At 44.7% G+C, this 24714-nt stretch overlaps 1 protein-coding gene across 3 annotated transcripts in view; it reads right to left on the bottom strand.

The window, feature by feature from the left end:
• Window positions 1–16629, bottom strand: part of TCF20 (transcription factor 20) — a 129593-nt gene extending 112964 nt beyond the window's left edge. For 2 of the 3 annotated variants that reach the window (XM_059471977.1, XM_059471980.1), the window contains exons 1-2: window positions 16396–16629; window positions 4834–4944 (exon numbers count right to left, since the gene is read on the bottom strand). The gene's annotated coding sequence lies outside the window, so the exon portion shown is untranslated. The remainder of the gene's footprint in view (window positions 1–4833; window positions 4945–16395) is intronic. The other variant, XM_059471979.1, reaches the window with a different exon arrangement.
• Between the last annotated feature and the right edge of the window lie 8085 nt (window positions 16630–24714).

Raw genomic sequence — 24714 nt, 5'->3', positions numbered from 1 at the left:
GGCTCTAGGCATCAGTGCAAGGAAGGCACTGGTATTGATGTAGGCTAAGGTCATCCCAGGGACTAGCAGTATGACACCCATGATTAAAACCCAATTAAGAGAAGTTTCCTGACAGAAAAGTCTATTAGGTTGTGGAACAGACTCCCATGGGAAGTGGAAGAATCCTCATCCCACTTCTCTGTAAGGAGTGATGGGACAGGCAATAGGCAATCAAGCCCTAAGAGCGGTGCGACTGCCTGATACAGAAAGTCTCGTGAGATGCCTCAGGACTAACACAAACTTTAGAAATTTCCTCTGCCCCTCCTGCAAAACATCTCCTCCCCAGTTCTGCTAATACTGCTGCTTGCAAGGCAGCACCATGGACTACATCACTGTGGCCTGGGTCATTTCACATATTTGGAGGATTGGGGCTTCTAAACCACAGCAGGTAACTAATGTATGCTACAGCAGTCTTGCCAATGGCTGCACCCCCAAAACCAATGGGATGATGGTGGCACAGGACAGGAATGAGAGGTGAGGAAATAAGAATTTCTTAGGCCATGCTACAGGCATCTTTATATTAACTCTGTCTGCAAGAAATAATGCAAAGAAAGGCAGTGGAGGATGCAACTAGGATGGAGGGTGTTTACTAAACTGTGATTGAGTATGGTCAGACCTGTGTAATAGGATATAGCCTAATATATATGGAGATTATCTTAATTTACAGCAGACAATGTCCCTGTTGATAATAGATACAGTATCAAGTAAGTTTCTGACACACTGGACTAGCAGTAACTTAACTGTCTGAGGTCTGAAAGACTCTTTCAGTTTACAATTTATTTAACATTTCATTGCACCCCTTACATATTTCCTTTTTTCTATTTTTTTCAATGTGAAAAGATCAACTTGGTTTTGAACTGTGCAGATCAATAGGAATGCTTACTTTGCCATATTTAAAGCTAGCAGATGCCTATCTCCTATTTGGTTTGGAGGTTTGTTGTTGTTATGGTTTTGGAGGGGTTTTGGTTTTTTTTTTTTGTTTGGGGATGTGGGTAAAAGAGGTGTTAAGGAATCAAAAATTAATGTTTCACAAAGTTGAAAATCGATCTCTTAACTTGTAACACACTTCCTCTCTCCCACAACACAGGTTGCAGAAGCTACCCGGGGCTGACACCACTCATGAAGCTCCATATGGTTCTGCTTCCCCTCATTTTTCCTCAGCCTAACAAACTTTGGCATTGCTCAGATTTTCTTGGTCCTGAGGAAACAGGAGAGATTCCAGCAATTCCAGTTTTTCTTTCTTTTGCTTTTACAAAGCTCCCATGGTGCCATCGGAGAAAAACCTATAGTAATGGCAAAGCATAAAAGCAAACTTGTCTGAACACCATTGGCAGTGTAGAGTTTTTCATAATGCATTCAATATTGGTAACAATTACTTATATTACATTGGAGTTGAAGGACTTCAGTAATATCAGGGCACTTCGGGCTCAGCACAACTTACACATACACCAACAAATGTCTGACTAACAGGCTAGTAAAGTTTTTTAAGGTAGAAAGGCTTCAAAACAGATCGTCATTTTAAAGCACCCATGAGTTGACAACAGTTTGTACAATTATCACAAACCACTCAAAAAAAGCTTCCAGTACACCTGGGAAGCGACCATGTACACAGTAAGTACCCTGTATGCACCATAACTCAGCAAGTGCTTTTTGCAGCTCCCTTCTACACTCAGTCATGAAGGATATAGATCATTACAGCCTCCAGCTATAGAGCTTTAGCTCAGAGAGTAGCAGCTCACACTTTCAGCTCTGGAGATCCCCAGTTCAATCTGCTGCATGTCAGCCAAGAGGGCAGCTGTCATATAATTACAGCCACAACTTTGCATGTGAAAAAGTAGGGAGAGCGAACAGAGATCTTATTATAGAACTCTAGTTGCAACCTGCTGAACAGCTCCCTATTTAAAGTAACTTCTTGTAAAGAGGAGGGAGAGGGGGCCAAAAAAAAAGGGAAAAGAGGAAAGAAAATCTTCTAACTCAGCTTCCCAATTCCCTCTGTTTTGCAGAACAAACCAGTGCTGCTTTGCAGCCTTTTGTTCCAAATGCATACGTACACTAGATGAAGCACACAAGTGCAGAGCCAGGAATAAGGCTCCTGGTTTATCAGTCCAAAAAAGAGAAAAAAGAAAAAAAAATTCTCATCTCTGCAACTGAGGCATCTGAAGTCAAACAAGGCATCATAGTTTCTTCCTGAACTACAACCATCCCACAGCAGCCAACCCACTTAGTTATTCAATTTAAGTATTAAAATTTAAGATCAAGAAATCTTAAGTCAATTGCATCCTGTTTTCTTCAAGCTGGACATACACGCTCTTAGGAAGATTTAACAGAATAGAGAATCCAGGAAGAAGTATGTTCAAAACACAAAGTTACAAAGCATAGTGAAAAATTCACTCTCAAATTAAAAGTTATTTTAGTGAGTGCAACAGAAAACAATAAGACCAAGCTTCTTCTTATCCATTCATCTTTCTGCAGATCCTTCTGCACACAGAGTCATTTTTGAGCCAAACTTTCTTTCAAACCAAGACAGTCAAAAACTACATTTGAAATTGTGTAATCCAGTTTTTGAAGAAATTGGAAAACAAAATCAGTTTTCCCCTCAAAACAATTCTGGAAACCTATTTGAAGCTTAAGATATAGATTCCTTGCAAAACTTTGTTTTCTCCTTGACAGTTCCTTCCATCCATCCATCCATCCATCCATCCATCCATCCATCCATCCATCCATCCATCCATCCATCCATCCATCCATCCCCCTGCAATACAAAACCTGTGGATCTCCCACTGCACGAGGTGAATCAACCATTTTGGACCACGAGTAACAAATAGGAGCAAACTCTCCAACTTCCTGCAAACTACTTACGCAGCTAAACACCACTTAAGTGGACTAATCTGACACAAACTGCTCAGTACCTGCCTGAAAGAACACAGGCTTGCTGAAGCACCCCAACAAGTTCATGCATTCTACACCACTGGCCCTCCAAACCCCCCTGAAACACACTGCCATGCTTCCAACAATATTTGAAGTACCTGCTCTGCAGCCAAGCTGGAAGGTGCTCAGGTAAGTGCTAATGCCAAGCACAAACCTGCAACAGTAAACTCCAGAACAGAATTCAGCAACACTTTGTATTCAAAGCAGTTGAGCTCTCTGCTGACATCCTCTCATCAGCCTTGTTTCTGAAGACCCCTTTTCATTTGGCTCAGTATTCTGCTTCTCCCTTCAAGCAAGACCTACTCTGGAAACACACAAACTAGCTGATATCTCCCTCCCTTACGAAGGGAGTAAGGGAGAGAATAAAGAACATGAAACCCAGTTTTGAAGAAAGCTACATGCAGCTTCAGCAGCACAGATGCATTTGGGGTTGATTATGGACATGTAGCAAAATCCTGGCTAGGGATCATCCCACAGGAGGAACCCATAAAAAAATTCACCTTCCACTCACCTTCTGCAACCAAGGAAAGCTCACAAACATCTGAGCCACACTTGTCCAACAAAAGCAGTACTACCCTCTGCAGAGATGACTGAAATGAAACACCACCATGCTATTTTCTGGTATTACTTCTGTGAATTCAGCACTGCTAAAGGGTTCCAGATAGACATGCTCTGAAGACCCAAATCCTCTGCCTATCTTGAGAACACATGCAGAGGGAACAGCAGCAAAACTTATACATACTTTTCTCATTTCTTCCAGCCTCCCAAGGCTGAAATGACTGACAAAGGTCCAAAATGAGGAATACACATAAATTATTAACATTGCACCAGTAGTCTCACTGTTGCTGCAACAGTCTAAAGACTTAACAGAGGCAAGCTCTGCAGGGAAATACTACTTTACTTCAAAATCATTCATTCAGGAAACCTGCAGAGGAGAAAAGAATCACTCTGCAGCACACTCTGTCAAAACCCTCAGCTTTAAGACCCTTCATTTTTAAAGCAAAAGCAATTTTAACAAGAACAGGAAATTTATGTGAAGCATAAGGAGCTTCAGATTTCAAGTGAGCAACACTGGAACAGCATTACTTCCGGACACAAATCCCAACACACACATCTTCTCACGCCTGACCTGGAAAGCCCATCCCACTGCTGACAGCCAGGTAAACGTTCTGTTTCTGCAGCCTCTCTGCTGGAACAGCCAACTGGCATACCAGCAGGAAGACAATGGGGAGCCATGCTCTACCACCTGGAAGGGAGCCAAAAAGCCACTTCAGTTTGTTCTTGGATGGCAACCTGTGCTTTACACCCATGCAAGGCTCCAGATTCACATTCCCACCAAGCTTTTATTTCATTCCAGGTCTCAGGCAGTACCTGCTGCCACAGTAGCCACGTGACACAGTTTCCTACTGACATATTCCCTCCTCTCTCCTGTTGCAAGGGGAACAGTTTATGCAGGGATATTAATCTGTTTTACATTAATTTCAAGAACTAGGACAAATAACTTGAACTTTGACATTTCTGAAAAAAAGTTAAATTATTTTTATCTCCCTTAGTAATCAGAATAGATTTACTTTTCATTTAAAACATGAAATTTCCCTCCCAAAATATCTGAAGTAGTTACTGAAATGTTTTCTTTACCAAAGCCTGCAAAGCCTCAACACTATTAATAACATTTTGAATATAAAGAGGCACAACTTTGCTCCATACCAACAAAAAATAAAACACAAAACCCAGTCAAGTTTTCACACAATGAAGTAATTAATTTTTAAACTAGTACTTTCTATTAAAAGTTCTCACATTTAAAAACCCAGAAAGGTTTCCAGTAACTCTAGACACTGATGGGGACAAAGAAAAAACAGACCCTACCCCCAGCTGGATGGCATTCCTCTCTTTGGGTGCAATGTGGTAACATTTGATTGACGCATCTGATCCATTCCAAAACTCCAGGCGTTGTTTTAATCATCAATGGGTAGAATCCTATTAATTTTCAGGGGGAAAAAAAAGAGAAAAACAGAAAAACAAAGTAGAATATGGATACAGGACACAGAGCACCCCACATTTGTCTAGCAGATCCAGCTGATTTAGCTAGATCCACAAAAATCAACAGATTGAAGACTGAGCTGGTGACAAACTCACATCTACCAGCAAAAGCCCCTTTTTCCATTCCACCCTCTTTCTGTCATCTCAGCTCAGCCCAGTCTCTCAACACAACCGGGAACATTAGTCCCATACCAAAGGAAATGAAATAGGAATAGGGAAAGGAGTGGGAAGAGATAAACCAGGGTAAATAGGGATAGCATGAAAAGCCTATTGGCATGCAACCAAGAGCCTACACAGGCCCTTGCTAGAGCAGAAAACAGGACATCAAGCACGTACCAGGAGACAGCGGGAGAACAGATGTGGGAAGAAGGTTCAAGGGTCCCTGGGCTCAGGGGGTAAGAAATGGCAGCAGAGCACAGCAGTGAGCCCCAGCACACACAGTGATCTCAGCCTTCAGCAGCAGCACCAGGTGACCCACTGGCTTGGTGTCTGCCATCACAGGCATTTTCAGTACATCGATATTGATATTGGATGGTACAAGCAATGTCATGTGAACCTTCCACATCAACTAAGCCTTCCCAGTCTGCCCATAAATTTATTTGGCTATCAGCCAAACCCAGATCCACCAATACTAATCACTTTTTCTCTGAAATAAGCCTCCACTTAGAGTCTTGCAAGGAACAGTTGCTGTTGTTTCATTTCAGCACTGATGACAACTGAAAGCCCTAAGGACCCACAAACATAAGAGGTAAATTCTAAAGGAATTTACCCATGCCAGAAGCAGACAGAAGGTGAGCATCTGACCCTTCCAGCTGGCCAGCCCACACATCAGACCAGCCCACATCCCATTCAATTGAACCTGGAGACTGGTACCTTCCCACTAGAAGTGGAACTCTAGCTGAATGGTCAGCAGGACATCAGGAAAATACTCCTGGTCTAGCTGACCAGCTGCCTGTTTGGGAACACAAGCTGCACAAAGGTCTTCGGACACCCAGCTGCTCCTTGGTTGCTCCTTATATCTGTTCTGTGTTCCCAAGTCTCAGGAGGATCACCAGCAGAGAAGTGCTAGGTGAGGAAAAGTAGAAAAGGCAAGAACAAGCTGATGTACTGCAAAGGGAAGGAAGCAGCAGGTTGAGGATGGGATTTTACAGTAGGAAAACTGGTTGCTAGAGTGTAGAGCAGAATCTGGGGGGAACAGGAGGTGCTGGTCACACAAAAGAGGCAGGCAAAGACTTGCTATTACAGGGAACAGGAAAGGCCTGTAGCCCCAGGCCGATAAATCAGATATTGCTGCCAAAGTCTCACACCAGCCCCTAAAGCCTCTAGCACTGACTGGGGGCTCAACAACGAGCAGGATCTGCCACAAGTACGTCCACCCAACAGTTTCAGGTAGACACTTAAATTATCTCAGGTCCAGACCATTCAATGCCCTGATGTTAAGGACAAAGACCTTGAATTCCACATGACAGGTCACGTGGAACTTGCACAATGGGAAGGACACACTGCTTTGCCCAGCCTGCACAAGGACCACACAGCTGCAGCTCGTGCCTCCCTTAGGCTCCTCAGAGCCAGTGGCTGCATTCCCAGCCAGCCTGCCTCTGTAACCAACCCCCTGCCCGCCAGGAGGGCCTGAACCCTGCACCATCAGCAGTGAAAGCACAAACCTCCACCTCATGCTCTAAATAATTAAACTCTGTGGGAGCATCAACAGACTCATAAAACTCTTACACAGACCAAGCCAGTCATTAATGGGGGTCAAAGATGAGTGCTCTATTTTTTGTAAGAATGCTTTGATGCATGGGGAGAGTGGTGAGAAGAGATCTTCATTACCCTTCTCTGGTACCTGATGAATTTTTCCTTTCCTGGCTATCAACACCTCCTACTTCCACCCAAACCCCATAGCACTGGCAGTCATCTGGACAGCCAGAGACAATTGGAAGGTGTGTTTGGATGGCATCTGTGCTAGCTGGTCACCTGCAAGTAGGGAAGCAAGGGGCCTTGCTGAGCAAAGCCAGGCTCTACCAGAGGCTCAGCCTGTGCTTATTATGAGGTTTGGGTTTCCCCAGGGCCAGTGCAATGCTTAAAGTCAGGCAAACCACAACCTCACACAGTCTCCCCTACAGCAAGGCACGGAGCAGAGCACAAGGCAGTAAAATATGTCAGGATTATTAGCTTGGGCTCAGAGCCAGAGCTGGGAGCTGCCACAAGGGTAGGGAGGCTGCCTGCAGCCCTGCAGGTCAGCAGGAAGGAAGTGGAAGTCCCCTGACAGGCAAGGAGAGGCAGCATGCAGGAAAGGCAAGCCATGGCTGAGAAAAGGTCACAGAAACACCAGCCTGACCTACTCTTTCTAGCACTAAAATACATACACATATATATTTTTATATATATTCACACACATACACACACACATATATATACATACACATGAAAGCTTCTTGCTTTGTTCAGGCATCTTAAGGAAAGGTCTGCTCTTCCCATTCTATCTACATTCCCCCCATCCATATCAGCTTTGGAAATGGTTTCTTAGACTTTCCATCAATGAAAGCCTTGGGTAGAAAGAGGGGAAAGCAGGCAGTTTTGGGGAAAGGATCACCACAAGACAAACACCCCAAGCAGCAGGCACGGGTGTCGGATGCTCTGTCGGCAGCTCCAATTCCAGCTTGCACCAGCCCAGCCTCTGCCTGCTTTCTCTGCTGCATTTGCTTTGTGTGGAAGAGAGGCCCCAGACTGGAAGTGGCTCCAGGATCTCTGTTACTGTGCCAAAAAAGTGACTGGTGTAGCAAGGCCAGCTTCTATTTATTAATTATAAGTAGAACTGATAGATGCCCCTTTTTACAGGTCACTAGAAACCTTCTCCCAACAAGCTCCAATACTTGGACATGCAGAGGGAAGTTGGAGATTTACACACAACATCAGCATTCATCTTTTCCATCATGGCAAAAGCAGCAGCTGTTACTTCCCTTATTCTTGGAAATAAGGGGGGAAATAGCTAGGACTCTTGAGCCTTGGCACCTCTTCCCTCTCACCCTTTGGCTACCAGAGCTCCTGTTACTATTCAGGGCAGAAGTGCTCCACAGGGCACACATTCCAGGGGGCTGAGCCATCCCACGTGGCCAGGCTCAAAATGGCAGACAGCGATGAATAGGATAATTAGAAAGTACAACAGCAACCGCAACATAAAAACAAGCAGCTTCTATTACAAGAAACAGTTCTATGGCATGGCTAGATCCATCACCCCATATGCTGGGTTGTGGTGGTGCCTCAGGAGCCTGCTGCTATTATCTGTTTGCAATCACATTTCAGCCGGCTTTCTGCTTAATGCTCGAAAAGCAAAGCTAATCACATTCACTCTCTCTTTCTGCCTAATGTCTCCAGTTCTCAAGCATGCTCCGTACTGCTTCAATTGATGTTCAAGTAACACTAGCCAGGAGCATGCAGTGCAAAGAAAAAAAAAAAAAAAGGAATAACCTATTAATTTTAGTCCTTCTTTGCACCTATTTTGTCTAAAATTTCTTCTATGCTTGATCTTTGCAAACAAAAGTCAGGAAATTCCCATTTCCCTCTCTACACCAGATCCAGCTCCCAATTGAGTTCCCTTCTTCAAACTGCTCCTCCAGTGGTATCTGGGCAATTAATTATAGCACAGACCTCTCAGGCTTCCCTCTTACTCTCTGGAATGGCTTTTTAAAATATTTGCTGGCTAGGAACTTCCAGATTAGGATGTCTTCTGCTGGCATTGTAATAGCCCCTCTTTGTTAATCTATCTGAAATGACCATCACATGCTCTGCTACTCCCTCTCCCTCCAGTACTATTTAATTACTACAGTCCTACATGGGAACTCTAACATGCTCTCAGCATTTCAGGTCTGAGGACAAACAGTACCCCAAAAAGGCTGCTTTTTAACTGCATTCCTTTGCACTCCAAAGGGCAGCTGGAGCATTGCTGAAGTCAGCTACACCACCTGGATCTTTATTAGAGCAACCATCGCAGGAGCAGATAAGCTGCCCCCAGACAGGGCAGATTGCATGAAAATTCAGCAAAGTGATCCAGGAAATCCAGGAAGAGACTGGCTTACAGGAACACCCATCATCATGAGGAGAAAAGTTACCCATTACAAGCACGGTAGAAGATTTGCCAGAAGAACAACAACTTAAAAGAAAAAAAAATCAGCAAGTATTTACATGAGAAGAGAAAGAGATGTAGGTGGAAGACAAATCTGCCAGGATACATATCTCTATCCAGGAGGAGTGAAAAAAAGGGACACTGCGGAGATGAAACCCCAGACAGCCCATCAGCTTGTGCATCTGTACACATTCCCCAGCTAATACCCATTACACCAATCAGAACAATGGCATGGCAGCTCCAGAGAAGACCCCGATTATCCAAGCTCCTTCACTAACATCTTCCCCAGAGGCTGCATGCATGTGCAAAGGAATGGAAAAAAACCATCTCTCTCAATGAGATTACTTCCAGCATTTTCTATATTGCCCCTCTTACAAATGTGTCTTTAAAAAAAATATCGCAGCTGGTTTATAAATGTGTCAGTTTTTAAAAAAACCCAAACATAGCCTTGAAAACAAAGACACTTTGTACTCACCATATCCAGTGGCATCATTATTTAATATCAATGCACTGATTCTTTCCTTTATTCACTCCATCCTTGGAACACAAAACCACTGTAACAGCCACCCAGTGTATAATCTTACCATTCAACACAACACAACCCTACAATAACCTTTCTTTTGCCATGTCTTTGGCTACCAATGAGAAGAATTTAGGCTTAAATGCTTCAAAAACCCAACCCAACTACAGTATAGCATGAAACAAATCTCTAACACTCAAAGCTGGAGCGAATTCTCTCATCCCTGCCTATGACTCTCCTTATTTGAAAATGGCTGCACAAACACTTCTAATTTGTGCACCACACCAATTGCAGCCTGCCCCCCCTGCCAAGTACAGCTGCTGGGTCAGTCCACACATGCACAGGCTCACTGCATCCTGCTGCCCTGGCACAGTGCACTTCACTGACATCATCTCCACCTTCATGTTGTAGAAAACTCACCAGGCAGGCACTGTTTCTGCTCCTCTAGCCATAGGGCAATTGCTGGAGGCCAACAGATGCCTCCATCTCATCTCCAAATGCACACTCCAACCTGCACCGTGCTCCTGCTAAGCAGATGCTTGGGCACGTGTCTTGCTGGACACACGTCCTCCCCGCAGCCATCAGGCTAATGCAGACACACCAAAACATCCCTGGCACAGCTAAGGCAGAAACACCACCCCTGCCAGTCAGCAGAAGCTAAGTTTGCCTTGGCCAGTTCACATGGAGCCTGAGCTTCATCTCACCCCAGGCTTCATCACATCCCTGAGCAAGACAGCACTATTCTACAACACCACAGCAATGTCCTGCAAGGGACAATTTCGGCTGGTGTCTGGAAATTAGTTAGGCAGTAGCACCTGGAACAACTGCAAGCCACAGTTCGGAGAAAGAGGGACTTCCTCCTGGTGCCATGGTACCCAGCTCCAAGCCTGGCTCACCATGGCATGCAGAAAATTCTCCAGATGTTTCCTCTCCTTGTCATTTACCCCAGACCACCTCGACCCACCAGCTCTAGGGTCTCAGTCCAAACAGCCACCATCACCAGGCTTGGAGAAGAAGCTCTTTTACAAACTTGGCCTACAGCTGTCCCACCAGGCAGTTTCCTTTTGCCCTCTCATAAAAAATGATTACAGCTACTATTTTTTGAGCCTGTTAATAATAATACATGAGCCTAATAATAATAATTCTTAGGCTCCCAGCAATGGGGTCTCAGGAACTACAGTATTTCTCCAATTGTAGAGGCAATGAAAATCAACCTTTTCCTTTTTTCCCTCCTTTTGAAAATACTGCTTGGGAATGAAGTCGGCATCTGGAGGCACACGAGCATATCTGAGGGACAGAAGAGGTGCAGGGGGGAAGGGAGGGATCTGAAAATGAAAGCTGAGGGTGAGGCTTCACATTACAACTGAACCAGGCTAATAGGTCACTGCTGCCAAAAAAGGGGGGGCTCATTTTCACCTTTCTTTCATTCCTTACCTTTCACTGCTGGCAAAACAAATCTCGCCTCTCCTTAGCAGCAGCTCTGATACGAGCCTGAACCTGGTGAACAGGTTCAGCTCTCTGTCCCAGGAGAAAACAATTCACTTTTTTTTGGTTTTGGGCAAGTCAGCTTTCCAAAAGCTGAACAAGCTGTATCCACAAGGCAAGAAATATGGCCACAGAGCCAGGAGCAATGCATGATCACCCCTCTTAGGAGGAGCAAGTGGTTAGATTGGGTCAGCCACAGCAAGAAAATCCATCCTAACAAACATGAAGCTGCAGTTTCATCCAACAAGGATACTGGTCAGCACAAAACAAGTGGCCTAGCTGAAAAGCCTGCAATAGAGGTGTTTGCTAATACTCTTAAAACAGGTAGTTTTACCTATTTACCTAGTTTTACCTGGTGTCCACACTAGTAGCATTTATGAAGGCAGCCATGTAGAAGAAAAACAACACTAAAACTGAGCAGACCCAAACTAGACAGAAATACAAGATGCACTGGCAGGATTTCCAATAATAATTTTCCCTATTTCTAAATTGGACTTTGTTATTATCAAACAAGATGGCTGCCTTCATCACAATGGTAAAGAAATGTCTGTTTTCATTATGAACTTAACAGTTAGTTTCTGGGTGAATTTTTCTTTTCCCATTAGCTTATACATCATCAGATGAACAAAAATTATGCTTTTCCTTTATTAAAAAAAAAAAAAACCAAGCCCATATTAACTCCACTGTCTTTATTTCTCTCCACCTCCTCTGCTCAATTACTAGAAGCAATTTACAGACAATAAATGTAACTTCACAGCTGCCTGTATGAAGTATTCCTTTCATTTTATAGATGAGGTTACAGGCTATAGAGAAATTAATATCAGCAAGGTCTACTTCAAAGCTGGATAAGCAAGAGGAACAGATGCACTCTTAAAGAATACAGATCATGACTGTACTCTAGTAAAACTAGTAATAAAGGATTAAGAATGTTGCCAGTTGGATATAAATTCTTTGAATGTATCTGCTTAAACACAGTAACAAACAAAAGCTTGCTTTGAGGCTTTGCTTGAGTTTATTCTGTTATTATTAGGAACAGCATTATGAGATTTCAGATATACTGCTCACAGACCAAACATGCTGGCTTTACCAGTAAACATTGCTTGACTGCTCACCTCAGGACTCAGAGAGGCTCTCTTCCCAGCTGGTGCATGGTCATCAGGAATCTGCTGCTAGAAACTCTGGATATCATTTTAATCAATACAGATAAGCAAGCCAGAAGAGAATCCAGTGTTATCTGACATAGCCTCATGGGCTTTGGCAGGGCTAGGAGCAGCAAGAATCAGTGTCTGTGGTTACAGCTGCCAGCCATGACTGTGAAAAAGCATTGGGAGTAGCAACACTAAAGGGGAAAAAAAAATCCAAAGGTGCAGTTTTGTGCAGGCACGCTTCTGATGATAACTGCTCCTTAAGGCTTCATAAAAATGCACAGCCAACTTGTCTTCTTCCACACATTATCAGAGCTCAGAAACAGCACCTGAGTCTAGTTACACAATTCAGCAGGCACAGCTTCTCCTAGGAAGCAACCACCACTGGCATGCAGGTACTCCAAAGGCTGAGTCATCTCAACAGGCCCTTCAAGGGAAAATAATCCTATTAAGAATTGGTGTGCTGGTACTGAAGGCAAAAAGGAGTGTTAATTTTGGCAGTTAATTACACTGTTTCCACTCCATCCATTTTCTACCAAACCTAACACCTGTAGGTTAGTAAATTCACCAGGCTCCTCCATCCATCCCCAAGGTCCTTTCTTGACCCTAATCTCCTCTTTACCCAGCAACTGCCCATCATTGCCCCTGTTTCCTTATCCCCGACTAACACAAATTAGTATTTGTACAATCACAGAGCTTGAAAACCTAATTTAGGACTTAGGCCTTCATTTCCAGCCTGCATACAAATTCCTTCACCTGAGGACAGGTTACAGCACTCCCCCCTCTCCTAAACTCTCCCAGAGGGGTGGACTGAGAAAGAAACCAGTGGCTTAGGTCAAGAATTTTACTTTTGAGACTGGTAGATCTGTTGTGGAGACTGATCTACTGATATTTTTCTAATATAAGAAACATGTAAAATGCCTAGAATTTGATATCTGCTTTTTAATTAAATTGAAATAAGTAAATCACAGCCTGTTGCCATGGAGAATGAACAGACACGGCCTCTTGACTCCAGGGCAGGATCAAGCAGGAGAGGCAGACAAGGCTGTGAAATTAAAAACACCTATTTTAAAGCAAATGGTCTTGATAATTAGCAAAAAATGTGGCATAGGGAAATAATATAGCCATATGGCAGGAAGTGGTTTTCAAGGTGAGCTACAAAGCCATTTTAAATAAATGAATAAACTGCTGGAACTGCTGGGTCACCCACAGAATCATATATGCAGGATTAAACGTGATTTGAAAAATACACTTAAAAATAGCAATTAGCTCTTCTTTCACTTTCCTACCAATAGCCTGCATCTGTGTCTGTTCTTATTTTTAAGGACTTGTTTCAAGCAACTAATGCTTGCACCTATTTGCAGTTACCAGAGAGTCATCAGACATTTTCAAAAGCCTTGCAGTTTACCCTGAAGCTAGAACCAAATTTATAGGACATGAAACCTTTTATTTATTACTCAGTGTCATCACACAATGCTGGTCAGGTCATCAGACACTAATAATTGTTTCTGAATCTGTGCATCCTTGTTATGACTTCCATGACAAAGTGACTTTGGAGGAAATTTGCCCTCCACACACCGTGTGCCCAATCCTGTGCTACACCTCTCAAGAAGCACAGCTCAGAGAGAATCAAAAAGTAACTCTGGTTTATCAGTGGGAGGCTGACAGCACATCCACGCTTGGCTGGTGCACAAGAGCCTTGCATGCTCCTTTCCCAGTTTGTCTGGAGCACAGGACATGAAAATATCCACCCCTTTTAAGATACTTCTGCTCTGCTCAGATCTAAACGGGTTGCAGCAAGGAAACCCCCTCATCACATTTTTGAGCCCAGCCAGGGCAAATCTGAGCAAGACTGTCAAACAACTTCCAGTAAGCATGTGGCCAAAGAGCATCAAATCCGTAACAGCTCAAAATACTTGAAGTAAACTGTACCTGATGACTCAGTTTCAAAAATGTGCCGAACATTCTTTTAAAGGGAAGGGACAGATGAACTAACTTTCACTTCAAACCTCCCATCCACGCTAGAGAACAAGCCAACTTTTCTCCTATTCCATGAAGACACAAGTTATCAGCCACAATCATTTGGTCCTCCTCAGCAGTTAATGATCCCTATGAAACAAACTCTCAGGGTCTCAGATCAGACCCTGGTGACACAGATAGCTGGTTACATTAAAAACCAGTCACAATCTCAACCCTCAGCAGCCCAACTTGAGCAGCTATTGACAAGTTACCTTCTGTTTTCCACCATCACCAAGAAACACCCACAAAGTAACGAGAGTCGGGACAGAAATCTGGTGAAAATAAGGAGTTGTGGAAAAATGCACAATTAAAATTAGTATTCTCCGTTTTCACAGTTTTGCCCAGTTTTGGAACATTTGCTGCTTTTACTAAAGTCACACTGCTTAAGATGTTTGGTTTACATTAAAAATAAACTCCAGGTCCAAGTCTGCTTGAAGATAGGCATAAATTTGCAACTCTGGTACACCCTGAAGGACACCAATTCCTTAAAAATGCTAGGGTGGGGGCAGCACATGTGGGCTAATTCACAGTTTTGCAACAGCCAAGGCTAACAGCTGTATCTGCCCAACTTCTTTGCTCATGCACCCCATTTCTTCCCAAACCCTGCAGCAAGAGGAGCTGTGACACCTCAGGACACATCAGCTGCACTGGAAGATGCTACACACCCTTGGCTTCCTCACTGCTCAGCACCTTCCCTGGCATGCCAGCAGTTTCCTACTGCTTGAACCACAGTCCTGCAACACCACCCAAATGCAAATGGCTTTGCCAGAAACTGTTTCTGCCCTAAAGGGCACCTGGCATATAGAGGGCAGCAGGTGGCTTGTGTCTCCTCACTTCATAGTTCTACTTACATTTAATTTTGACTTTAAGTGATTTAACACAAATATAAAGGCTGGCCAAGCATCTCCCTTTGAAAGGGAACTGCATTTTCTTCTCCATCCACACAAGCCAAGATAGCCACACAGAGGAAGACTCCTTCCCAGGGACACTCCCAGTTGGACAGAGCCAGGGTTTAGGGGCACCTTCATTAAAACTCAAGCCAGTGGTCACTTGGCATATGAAGGAAGATGCTAACCATGCCCAGGAGAGTTTACTTTCATATCACACCATACAGGGTCACTAGCCAAAAATAATTTTTTTCAAAACCAACAATAACAACCAAAACAACAACAACCAAAAAAATCCCACTTAAACAACAACCAAAATCAGACAAAACACCCCCACACCATCCCTCACACTGTTCCCTTCAGCAGCATCACACTGAACCACACACACAATAGAGGGGCCAAGAACCCTGGCCAGGCTGTCCACAGCTCCTCATTCCCATCACCCGTGCCACGGTGCCAGCTGCCTGCAAGCCCCTCCTGCATCCCCAGCAAACATCCCCAGGACCGCCTTCAGCCACCCACAAACCCTGCCGACATCTGCGCCCCCGGGACCACTTCAAGCCCCACCAGGCGGGTAGAAGGCTTCCCAACCAAGCAGAGGCTGCAGCCGCCAGCCTTGCTGGGGTATTTTTCCGCCGGCGGTGCGGCTGCCCGGGCTCCCAGCGGGAGCTTCCAGCCCCGAACCTCGGCGGCTCGAGGAGCGTGTGGCACACGTGCGCCCGCCGCTGTCAACAACTTCCAGCCGCTGTCCCAGCGGGCAAGTCCCGGGGGCGGGGGGCTGCCTGCCGCCCCAGCAGCGACCTGCCTTGGGAAAGGCCGCTCGCAAGCAGGACAGCGCTTTAACAAAAATAAAGATCACCTTAATATTATCCTTAACAGCCAGAAAGGTCACGACGTGGAGGTCCATAAGGGGGGGAGGGGAGGGAGATGGGTAAGGAGAGGGGAAGGAGGGGGGTGGCAACGCACAAACCCCCATGGTTTTAACTGTTTGACTGCCATAAAAAATGAAATAACATGAAGTAAGCGGAGATTTAGGAGACGGACAGACCCCCACGCACAGGGACTGCCCGGCTGTCCGAGCCCCCCGCCCGCCCTTCACACGAGGGAAGGCGGCGGAGGTACCCGGGGAGGGAGGGTGTGGAAAGCAAATCACACCCCCAGCAAACGCCGGGGTCCCACACACACACACGCCCCCTCACCGCCGCTTACCTGTGCGGGCCGGCGGCCCTCAGGGTCCCATAGCAGCCCAGCCCCGTCCCGTCCCGTCCCGTCCCGCGGCGGGCACAGGAGGTGCCGAGCCTTTGTTGCGCGGAGGGACCGGGAACGGGAGCGGGTCCTGTCAGCTCATGTGACGCGGCGGGCTCGGTCTCCGCTGCCCCTCCTCGCTGCTCTCCCCTGCCCGCCCTCCGCCGGCGCTGAGCGCAGGCCCCGCAGCCGGGAGCGGGTCTCAGGCCCGACTGGCTGCTGGCGGAGCGGCGGCGGCGGCGGGGGAGGAGGAGCCGGCGGCGGGGCGGGCTCGGCGGCGGGGCCGGGCGCGGAGGAGGGCGAGGAGGGCTCTGGCAGCGGAGCGGAGCGCTGCCTGCCTGGAGCGGGAGGCGGCGGGGCCGGGCGGGCGCTGCCCTGCGGGCCGTCCTGCCCCCGCGCCGGAGCCCCGCTCTGGGAGGGATAACACGGAGCCCCTGCAGGGGACTTGTTCCCCTCCTGAGGCTGCTGGCGCTGCGCTCGGGGCCCTCATGCACAGGCCCGGGCCTGCCGCTGCAGTCAGCAAAGTAAATAAAAACGTAATTATGTGCTTTCCAGTTGAGGCTCGCAACAAGAGAGGAAAACCCCTCGTTTTCTCGAGAAGAGATCTGAGAAATAGCTGTACTGGATCAGATCAGCATCCTGCCTTTGAGATTGCTGAACAGGCAAACCTTAGGAGCTGGCTACAAGAAACAGACCATGGCACTGCCCCAGAAGACTATGACCATGACCATGATCCTGTGGCCAGGCACTTACCAATAGCTAGGGTCTTCGTATTTACAGCTCTCAAAGGATTTTTTTAAAAATATATTCAGTATTTTTGGTTTTGAACCATTTGAAATGTTTGTGTCTGCTCCATCATGCAGCAAGCATCCAGCTTTCTTCTCCAGAGAGCATTTAATCATCTCCTTTTGTTTGCCAAACTTTAAGTAGGGGGCAGAGAGAGATTACCTTCCTGCAGGTCTTTTAAACCCCAATATGCCATTTTTCTTCACAATCCAAGACTGAAAAACAAACACCACCAAGCCAGGCCTTGTACAGGAAACATGGGTGAGATTTCTATCAAAAATGCAGACAGCTCAGAAAATCTCAGATTCCCTCATCAAACACAACCACCAATTCAATGAGCAGCTTCCCTGCCATACCAATATTGCTATTCCATGGGAATCACCTTCCTAGACACCACAGCTGACATTAAAAACAGCACCCCAAAAGCCAGCACATACACGAGAACCTACAGGCCATCAAATTTGCTCTATAAAGCAGATGCAATAAAATCAGCAGCCATTCACAACACAACAAAAGGCTGTGAGATTCAGTCAGTCCTGCAGATACTGTTACACCTGCTCTGAGGGGAACACCGGTAATCTGCTTTATACAGGAAGGTCACTCTTCCATAAAATAGATACAAATTTACTACAACAAAGATACGGTAGCAACAACAGCAATTTTGGAAAATAACTTTTCAAGGAATCATGGTTTATTTGGTGTTTGTCTAATGCTACCAAAATTAACAGGGATTGGCAAAGCCTCTAACTACATTAGCTCTCTGCCAAATCTGTTTTTCTGCTTTTTATTTTAGTCTCTGCTGTAAGCATTCTCCCCTGCAACCACGTGCTCCTGCTGATGATAATACTCCATGCTAAAATCCACTCATAAAATAATCTCTTAAACTACTGGCTCTGAAAGGGTGTTTTTTCCCACATATCTCTCCTGCTAACCTTCAGGCTCTCCCTTTTGCAACTCATTACAGGAAGCAAATCCTCAGATGCAAACATAAGAAATAGAACCAGATACCACTGGAGCATCAAATATGAAATATGTCAGTACCGCCTCACAGACAGCATAATCAATGCCCTTCCTCCCATAGCAAATCTGCTGAAATTCTTTGTTCTTGCATGTACTTGTCCCAAATCTCTGCAGTTCATCACTTCATCCAGCACATGAGATACCCCCACAGAAACCATGTGAATGAAACTAAATAATCGCTGTCTTACAACAGCACATACAGTCAGCCAGCAAAGGACATTAGGAGAGTATTTGTCAGACAGCAACAACATGAACACCTCAATCCTTACCCCAAAGGAGACCAAAACGTTCCCAAAAGCTAAAGCTTGGCATTAAAACTTATAATCCCTCGATACTAAAGCTATGGATTTAAGGGAGATGTTGCCTGCCTAGCCTGTTACAGCCTCCCTGCTGACCTCTCCTTCGTCACCAGCACAAACAGCCCTTTTTCGCTAGAGGTGCATGAGAAAACCAGCAGCCTGCCAGTCACTGCTGTTTACACCCCTTTCCTCTTCATAGGTGCTCCTTTTTTTTTTCCTCTCAAGTGGTCCAACTGATTAATATAATTAGATTAAACTAAGAGCAATTGCATCTAACCTGTAGCTAGCTTGAATATTGCTGTTTTCTGTCAGATCTGATAAAAAGACCCTGAGCCCAATAGCTGTTTGCTTTTTCTAGCTCTATCAGTTGATCTAATACAAGATATTACCTTTCACCACAAACTTTGCTTCCCTAGGATCTTTAGACCATCATGGCTACAATACCATTTTAATGTTTTGCCTTAACTGATTCTTCCATATTCTCTTATCTATGAAGTAGAATATGATAAAATGTATTCCCTTCTGTATCACTTACACTGTTTTCATAAACATAATATTCAAGTATCTTCTAGGACTGCATTAGCTGATCTGACTACCTTCTGTCATATGAAGGGGGTTTGTTTTGTTCTCTCCACAGGAAGAAAACGATGCATGGAGCAAAGTTTTGGTTTTGTGATGATTTTGTCCCCTTTACTCTATTCGTGTTGCTCTGTGTTTATACCACAGAAAATGAGGACAATGGCAGTTTCTGTGACAGACAGACCTTATTTCCCAAGGAAGCTAATTTCAGACTGTTGTGCCACCCATAGAAACAGTCTCCCGCACAAAGCAACATTTTACTATGTCATTCCCCACCAAAGAAAAGCTAATCCATATTCTTGACATTTGGGACAGAAACTTCCTAAGGCAAGAACAGCATTTTCCTTTCTCCAGAAAAAGAGTTTCAACCTGTGATCCTCAGTATGCGACGTTCAAACAGATTGTGGCGGATTATTAACATACAGGCCAGCGCTCTATATGGTTATAAATAGGAAAATCTGGAAACCAAAAAGAGTAACATGCCTTTTAATTGCACTGAGGCAGATTATCATAGGACAGCCTGGAAGGGAAATGGTGGAGACAGATTATTTCATGCTAAAAAGGGAGAGGGAATTTAATTTACTTACATGTAAGGAATCACACTGCTGTTCCTCAAAGAGGAACCCTGAACGATCCCACGTGTCTACAAAGGCAGTAGGTACAACATATGAGCTACTGAAAGACAGAAACTGAGGTGAAGAGAGGAATCATCTGTGCTCAAGCACTGAAAGCAGAAATGCCAGAAGACCTCAGGGAGACAGTAGACAGCAGATTTAATATGTTTTTGCAATGTGATATGGCAGCAAAAAATCATGCAGTTAATTTAATTTGGGGTTGTAAAGGGAGAGACCTCTTCTCAGAGATACAGGCACTAGTCCCATTTTTTAATATAGTAGTGAGACCGCAGCTTGAAGACATGTTTAGTTCTGGACAACGCGGTGCTAGCTACATGTCAACAACTTGGAGGGAAATAAAACAAGAGGAACATAAAAAGATGGAAGGGATTACAGCATGTGTAGGTTGGCCAAATAACAACTGTGAAGAGCATCATGGGAATTGCAGGTGAGAACTTCAGGGGTGCAGAAGCACCAGGGAGCAAGACAGAATGTTTAGGGTTGTCTGAGTGAGTATAAATGGTATGAAGTAAATTAAGTAAGGAAACATTGATCTACAAGACTGCAAGATAGCATCCCACAGGACCTCCCATCACCTATTCTCACAAGACTATGGAGCAAAGCACACAAGAAACCACTAAAGAAACCCTGACTGCAGGAAAGGATTACATGAGGACAATATGCCTTTGGGACCATGTAATTGCTCACAGACTGGGACATCTGCAGAGCAATAGGTGCCAGCCCAGTATGTGGAAATCTCCCTTCTCCACACCATTGCTGGAGGCACTTGTAGACCAAAATAACCATGTGGGTAATCATAGACAGTCTTGTATTCAGAGGGGATGTGGGCAGGAAGGTCTATTGTCAGAATTTTTCCCTTTTATCACTATGACTTCCTTGAGATGTCACTGGCTCACCATCTGCAAAAAACAGCAGTGATGTTTTAATATACATTCATTTGGATTACACAGACCTTTGAGTAGATGTCCTGGACAGCACTAACCTCTTCCGAGGTCTGTGGCAGATACAGTCATTAATTAGAAGGCAAAAAATCTTTACTATTCCATAGTTAGAGGGATGAAACCAAGATAGGATGTAAAAGATGTAACATAGGAAAGCTTGCACCCATAGCACCTTTCCATCACATTGTGCCATCATATTTTCTAGCCTGCCCGTTATACAGAAAAAGAGACCTGACAGTTTAATATGTTGCTTCAAAGCAAGGGCTGATACACCATGTCACTGCTAAGCCCAGATGTGCCACACACTCATTGCTGGGAGGAAGAAAAAATAGGGTGAAAAAAAAGCCCAAACAATTTTATAAATGTTCTGTAGGGAGTCTGAATGTCTTTTTAATTTGGTCTGTATTTTTTTAATACCACCCTTTAGGGAGGCACGTGCAGTGATCATTATCAGTTCATCCATACACAAAGCACACAAAGGTGTAGTCCACCATAAGTGTTGACCTTAAATTGTCTTTCTCTACATAGAAATGTCATTATCCTCATGAAGGAAACATTTCTGCTTATTTATGTAAATGAAAAACATGGCCTAACACACACAAATATACAGCAAAAATGTACTAATATTTGACATAATCTTGTAAGGAATTGCTGAAGCATATGCTAAAATTAATTCATCACCCCCCCCCCACCTTTTCACAAACCTGTGACTACTTCATTTGCACTCTGCTTAATGGTCCATCTTCTCAGGACAACATATGTTACAAATCTCTGTAATTTCATGCTCTTACCTTGCAGACCATGCTTAAAGAAAAGGAAAAAAATAAGAAAAAAGAAGCATTTTCTCCTTTCTTTTAAATGTAGCTCTTGTCTAAGTGCTTGGACAGGCACTGTCAGCTCTGAAAATTCAAGATTAATCAAGCAATTAAGAATTGATATCTAGTGACTTATCATGACTGGAAATGAGAGATGCTGCATTCATTTTAGCTCTGCAAGAACCCAAAATAGCTAACCTGATTTTTATGGACAGCAAGATCTTAAATCTTATGGGGAGAACAGTTACAATTCCTTCTATTAAAGTGGTTCCTCCAGAACCCCCATCTGCGTTCTGCACATTCCTTAGCCAAGGGCCAGTCTGTACAGAGGGCCATGCTGAAGAGCTGCATACTTCAGATTCATACCCTGCCTTTACCTGAATGAGTCTGAAAGTGTAAAGAAATCCCGAGAGAGCCAAGATGAAGTTTTGCTTTTTCTCCCCCATGTGCCAGCACAGGATTGCACTGCACTGCTTGAATAAACAACCCAACTGAGCAGGAATTCCATCACTTCAAAACTGTGGTTTCCTTTAAACATTCGAAAGAATGGCAAGCATTTCCATTCACATAACTGTCAGCATTATCAGCTCTCCTCACACCTCCTTCTCCAGTATCTAATTGTGATGGTAGGGACTTCCCTGCCTCCTTCCTTGGGAGTGGAGACAGCCTTTGCAACTCAGCTACAGTCAGTTGCTTTTCTCTCCGTGAGCTCAGGAACTTCTTCAGCAATCAGAAAGACTTCATGGATTGGATGAGCACATTCACTCAGCACATTCCCTCTGTAAACATTTATTTGGAGAATTACGGCATACATATTTGGACTTTCCGTGGTAATTTGGATCTGATGAGCTTTCCGTATTGTCAAAATGATGGATGCCTCTGTAAAAGAGAGGAGTAACTTCTTCTGCAGCTTTGCTACCTCAGCTAGGCAGATGCAGGTCTGAGAAATCAAAAATGAAAAGCAAAGTGCAGCACAACCCAGTGCTGGTGACTCAGGAAGAAACTTCATTTTCCCCTAAACTATAAGTAGCTCAGTAGCTCTTACTTACCCAGTTACTGTCTTCTTCCTGGACAGCCTGATAGAATTAAGAATATACAAACCTGAATTCTGCTCAAAACTTCACCTTTGATGCTCTGTAGTCTTGGAAAAGTCATTTAAGCTCCTGAGTCTCCATTTTTTCCATGCATGAAGCTGAAATGACATACTGAGCCTTGCAAGAACTTCTGAAACCTCTGATTTTAATAGTACTTGTCAGTGCCAAAAGCACCATTATGGGCATTACAGCACTAATTCTCTCACAAGAGAGGGAAGCTCACTGTGTCACAGGTATTTTGGATACAATGATTACCCCTGGAAGTGCTCAGATATCATTGCACAAAATTGTAGGCAGATTAATCTTTCAGATGGGATAGAAACCAGAGGCCCTGACAGGTTATTAAAAGACATAACATTTTGAAGAAGCCCATATGTTAGCTTTTTCATGTTCACCCTGTTCCAATTTGGATAATTACGTTCTAACTCTTTAAAGCAGGGTGGCTGACCTGCCTGGCCCTACCAGCTGTATATCCAAATCTTCATGTGGCCCAGAGTGATACAACCCACATATTTCAAAAAGCTGAAGGAAAAAAGGAGCTCCAAGAGAGGTTCATCAGCTAGTGAGAAAGATTTCCTCCTGGAACAGGAGCCCTCCCCTCCTGCTGAAATAGTCCTTCCCTGAGAATCAGCTTCTCTGTGTCACTTCCCACAGGAACCTGCCTGGTACTGTCAGGGCACCATCATACTTTGTCCCCAGGCAGCTGCACAGTGGCAGCTCTGTGATGCACAGATGCTGTGAACATTGAAGATTCACACCTCACAACACATTCCAGCAGTTTACAGGCCTAGTTATTAATAGTGAAGGACCTAGTGACATACTAGTTACTAATAGTAATCTGCATTTCTACTTTATCATTAAGAAAGAAAAACATTTCATCCCTCACAGTAAGTGGAGCCTGGCTTGCCCAAGAATTAAGCAAGAGAAGACACTGAAGATTCTCATTCTTCTCTTGGAGATCACTGGTGCTCTCTAAGCTGCTCCTTTTTTCTTTATAAACTCTCAATGATAATTCACTGTGCATTGCACATCTTGACCACCACAGAATCCCAAAACACAGAAAGAGCAATATCTGAGCCTTCATCAGTTTCCTGACATAGTAAAAAAGAGAAGCAGCATATGGTGCAAATGATTTTTTTTTCACCACAGACACACAGTAAATTTTCCCAAACCCAAGATAAGATGCCATTTCCAAATGGTGAAAGAAAGTGGTGGAAATTCCAAGCAGCCCCCAACATCTGTCTAATTTTGCATTTCAGATGCCACTCTGACCCAGTGATGGTGTCAGCAGCTACTCTCCTGTCCCTTGCATGGGCAGTCTTGTGCCAAGACATTGGTACCTGGTGAAGCAATTGCTCCAGATGTCATGGATGCAAAACAGGGGAGCCTGTCCTGTCCCCATCTCTTCACAGGTGCTGGTGGCACTTGGGCCAAGGTGCAGACCTTTGAAGAGTGTCAGAGTCACCAGCCCCAGGGGCAGCAGACACTCCTGCCTGGGGATGTTCTGTGTGGCTGGAGCTGCCCACCCCTGGGGAGTCTGTGGTCTGAGGGTTACCAGGGAAGCTGGCGGGGGCATGTGGGCACGCAGGGGACAGGAAAGGGAGCAGAGAGGACCTAGGGCACCATCTGGTGGCTTCACTCACTGCCTTCCCTAAATCCCTGTCTCTCGGGGTCATCATATGGCATAGCCAAGGGCTGAAAGAACACCAAGTCTTCCCAAGAGACAGCCCAGCTGGAACAAGAGACCCCTGCCCTTGGCCCAGACTTGCACATCTGTAGGCACTGCTGGGTAGGACAGCAGTGTAAACCAGAGCCATGGTAACCAATTTTTTTGGGTCCTTGCAGTCAAGCACTTCCCTTGATAAAGAACCAGCCCCAGCTGGGTATTCAGAGATGATTTGCAGTAGAGACCCCTGAGAAGGCTAAAGAGAAGACAGAAGTGATGAAGGAGAACACGTTGGACACGTGTTTCACTGGCATTATCCATCACAGTAAGGTCTTGTCTGCAGATAAAGGCAAAATATACTTTGCACTGTTTTATATGACAAGTGTATCCATGCAAGAGCTTGTCCTCCACAGAAAAAGATCAAATCAACAAACCTCTCAAGTGCACC

The sequence above is a fragment of the Ammospiza nelsoni genome, chromosome 5 (assembly GCF_027579445.1).
Source record: "Ammospiza nelsoni isolate bAmmNel1 chromosome 5, bAmmNel1.pri, whole genome shotgun sequence".
Classification (NCBI taxonomy): domain Eukaryota; kingdom Metazoa; phylum Chordata; class Aves; order Passeriformes; family Passerellidae; genus Ammospiza; species Ammospiza nelsoni.
This window is presented reverse-complemented; position numbering and strand designations above follow the sequence as displayed.